The following is a 4,610-nucleotide window of genomic DNA, read 5'->3' on the forward strand; positions in this document are numbered from 1 at the left end:
ACATTCCGAACATCCCCGCCTTTGCAGTTCCTGCTACACGATAGATACACCTTTTCGTGTCTCGTTCTTGTGACGTAATGAGTGCTCCACGGAATCAAGGACACAATAAACAAGCAAAATGCAGAACAGACACACGGCAAGATAACGCGAAAGGGGGAAATGACACTTATCATTCTCGATGTGTTCGCCTTCTCTATACCGTTTTCCGGTTGACATGTAATTCGCATAGATGTTCAATAATGATATGAGCAGAGATAATTGTCGGTGGAACACCCAAACAGGTGGCTTGTCCGGAATTTAACCTCTTGCGTTTCGCCACAGCTAATGAGTGAGGAGTCGCCTGTCAGAAAATTCATGTTTAGGTTATTTTTGTTTCATTCGTGTGGCACGCGACTGCCTCCATTTACGCGAGGCAAGGCCACATTGCGAAAACACGCACGAGAACAATAAGGAAAAGTGCCTTTATGTACCCTTGGCAACAAGGTATATCCAGGTAAAGCCATTGAATCTAAAGGCCGGAACACTTATTGAAAAGCAGGCATAGCGCGCAAGAAGCTGGTAGAAGCATCTCTACGCGGTACTCTCATCTCACCAACGAAGGAGGGAAGCACGAGTATAATGGCAGATGCTCAAAAACAAGAAGCTGGCCTTTCTCTGCAATACATGAAGCAAACTTTCGGCAGGAGCACCACCTTGCTTTCTTTTGAGGTAAATCGTACAACATTCATAAGCAAACCTGCAGACGGCAGCTGCTTTCACGCACAGTCCTCGACCTTACAAACAAGCCTGTGTGTGGATCTCAACAGGATGCTTTACGAAATATAACGGGCAATACTTTCGAGCTACTGGGATTCTGCTTTGCTGGAAATGTTTTTGTCGCTAATAAGTTTGATGCAAAAAAAGGAAACCCGAATTGGCTATGTTCAAAACTAAAACTGTCGTCTTCTGAAGGCACCTGAAAAGCTATCCAGAACAGTTAGCATCATTCATGTTAGAAATCCAGTTAACAAAAGAGAAATTTGTATTTGAGACTTGCCATATGTGTTAGAGAACAGCAGCAGTGACGGCAAAGGCGATCTGGTGTCAGTTGTGCTAGCATTCTCAACTACACACAACATCACTCATGACATCATGCTACTCATTATGCACCATCACATGATGCTGATTACATCAACATCGCAGGATCCCAGTCAGTGGCTTAACTCCTTCCAGATAACCTAGTGCTCGACATTGCCTTGTTTTTTACTTAAGTTTTCAAGGTGGCAATACAAGTCGCCATGAATAAATTTTAGGATGTGTAAATAAAGGAAGCAACGCTTGACATCTCTCTTTTGAAGCAGGCTGGTCCATGAATACTAATTCACAAACTTATTATGTGCAGTGGGCTTCAACATAAAAGTTCACTCTAAGAATGCATTTGCAAAATTCAAAACGTTATATTTGTTCTCCAGAATATTTTTCAAAAATTTTGTTTTTGATTTACAAATTTCTAATAACGACAAAATTATCAGAAAAAGTAGGAATAAAGCGCAGTGATGCGAAGAAAGGGGTGGGAGGACAAGCATGTTCATGGTTCAAACTAAATGCCACAGAATTGTTTTGTAAATTGCGCAAAGAACTCTACCTTTAGCTGATGCAACCAGCAGTGATTTTCTCGACGTAGCAGGCCGCCAACCAACGTACATGCTACTGCACTTCTTGCTTCTGCCCAAAAACCTCGATACAAATCATATCACGTAATGATATTTTTTAATGCAGTGCATTAAGCATGGTCGGTCACCCTCTATCCGGTGGTAATGTGGAGGATTAATTGTGAACAATGTAGGGACGTCCACAACTGCCTGGAATTTCGTAGACTATAGCCGCGGCATATTGCATAAACCTTTTAGCATGATTCGTGCTGCATCTGCTTAGGCAAGACCATCTTGTGAATGTGAATGAATTTCTCAGAGACCCTCACTTTTCTGTCCATGCTTCGTTACATAAAAGCTCCATATGTTACAAGTACTCCTAAAGATTTCTTCTTGGTGTTAATCACCAGCGTAACGCTCAGGTGTTGATTTATAAAAATGTTTTGTACATTCATTTTCTACGAGCAGAATTATCGAATAGGCAGTAAATGAAAGATAACCACATTCCGCCGGTGGCATCTGAACTAACTCCACATGTCACCTGCCATCGTTTACTATTCCAGCAATGACGGTGGCCTTCAAAACCGTTTAATTTCAAGGGATTTTATGCCCCTTGTACGCTAATGATGAAAGTGTTCACCAGTGCCACTGGATGCCCTAGCGGTAGACGTAGTAACTTCCTGCTGTACAAGTGCCACCTAGAACTTAACCGAACCACCCTCGTCGATGGCTTTAGCAAAAAAATGTATGTAACTTGTCTGTCTTACACATTTTTCTTTTATGTCTGTCTTTATTACGATCTATTATGTATATAACAAGCCCATCAACTTCCCAGGAAGAACCTTGAGTTAGTATGAGTGAATAAATTACGTGCATTATATAGTTGTCAACTGAAGCATATGTTGAATGCTAATTTAAAATTATTCCATAGTACTGGTGCCAATATCTCAATTATCACTAAGTGTTGTATTTATGTAGTCACCTTACATTTCCGACCCGCTCAGCTCACTATCAGCAAATAGAAGGAACTTGTGAACTAAATGTGTTGCAAGGATTGGAGAAATGGAATTTTAGGTCGTGCTGCTAATGTGAGCATTTGGCAAAACTGGTGCATATAAAACAATTAGCACATTTTTTCACTTATTAAAACAAGTTCTTGTCTAGGTATGCGCTCTCGTTACTAGAACATACAGGTTTAAAGATGTGGCTTTTGAAATCGATTTTCTGCGAGCTCTTACTATCATTTCAATTATTTTGTACTTAGCACAAAATTATAAAATCTTGGTAGAAAGCGAGTTTTCTTCCTTTTGAATTTGCAATTTGTCTAGTTTAGCGCTAAACCATTCGCCTTTTTTGTTGAAGTGCGTCCTTCAAATGATCTACCTTGGGTCTACTGCAAATGTACTTTGGGAAACTGCTGCAGAGCGCACGCTGAAACCTTTCCTGCGTTCGCTTCGCGTTTCGCTCTTTTGATGTTGGATGAGCTGCTGTTACGTACTCGGCAGGAACGTAATACAGCCTTCTGTTTCATCAAAGGCTAACTCTGTGCAAATCTTATTGTTTTCCTTACCTTTTGAGCCGAGTGTGAGCACATTTGGTAATAGTTTCAATGGGTTTGTCAACTGGTGGCTACAATCATGCTCCATTCCCATAAAACGTTTTTGGCTTCGTTTAAAGCGATGAACATTCCTAGTGGAGAATTTTTTCAAGTACTGACAATAAACAATTATGACTGTACACATGCATGTAGCGGCCTCTTCCACCAATTTATTTTGTGTATCTGGGTAGATGAACATATTTTTCCCTCCGCACAGCGAAACTCCAATAGCAGCCCCACGAATTTGTTCAGCTGCATGTTGACCTATCGGCCTATTTCACCCACACAGGATGTCTTTACAACTCGTTATTGACAAAATATTCGCAAACACGCCTCTATTAAGCGACGCAGCAACATGAGCAGTGCGACTTCGTGACGTGCTGCACTCTCCGCATATTTATTATGAATTGGGGAATTTTAACCGCATCATTTGTTTTGGTTGCTCTTCGTACCATATTCACCGGAATCCCTGAAGGCTGTAGTTTCAGGTTCTTAGTGACGTACTTTCCTACTTTCGCAACTTTTGCAGTCAACGTTAATTTCCTAAGAAGCATGCTTGCAGTGAAAGCACTGAGCGGCAGCTGAACGCGGCCCAACGACCAAGAAAGCGAGAGAAAGACCAAGCGATTAATCTGGCAGCATTCCCTCGCCGCAAGCAGGGTGAGTACAGGATTGAGAGGAGACTTGTTCCGAAGACCGAAGGCTAACTCAAAATCATGGAAAGCGGCGTGACGTAGAAAATGTCGTCAGAAGGCTGGCGTCGAGGGCGGCGGATGCGGGTGAGTGGAACGACGAGCAGAGAAAATGTCCCACCGTCACCTCCTCGCACGAACGGGTCTATAGGCGGCGGTAATGCCAGGGGCGCAATTCATCCGCGTGCCCACAAATAGCTGCATGTGTCTTCGGATGCGTCGAAGACGGCTCGAGGAGAGACTTCACGTCTCGTGTTCACTCTGCTTCGGGCCAACAGTGGAAACGTTAAGTTGTGGGGTTCCGCGTCGACTGCTGTGACTGCAGAACGAAACTTCCATCCCCTGCATCTTCTGGTCAAGGCGTTGGAGCCCTGTAACGTTTCTCGCGGAACGCTCGTGTAAAGAAGACGTTTTCGCCAGTGAATTTTAGACGAAAGACAACTTTTTACTTATAGAAACGAAGTTCACAAATGAATGCTCTTGCACTGGATTCTTCTTCCTTGCTTAAAGTTCGTTGCTATTGCGAAATTCTTGGCTTGACTGGAGCAGTTTCTTTTTCCGAGTGAAAGCTCTGCCACCGGACTGCACGGGCCAGTAACTCACGGGATTCAGCTCTTTTCTTGGAATTTTTGAGACGGAGAAAAACTGATATTTGCTTCTTTCACTTCGTTTTGTTCCGGTGTGAGTGTA

The sequence above is a fragment of the Amblyomma maculatum genome, chromosome 3, assembly GCF_055883805.1.
Source record: "Amblyomma maculatum isolate TAMU_Amacu chromosome 3, ASM5588380v1, whole genome shotgun sequence".
Lineage (NCBI taxonomy): Eukaryota > Metazoa > Arthropoda > Arachnida > Ixodida > Ixodidae > Amblyomma > Amblyomma maculatum.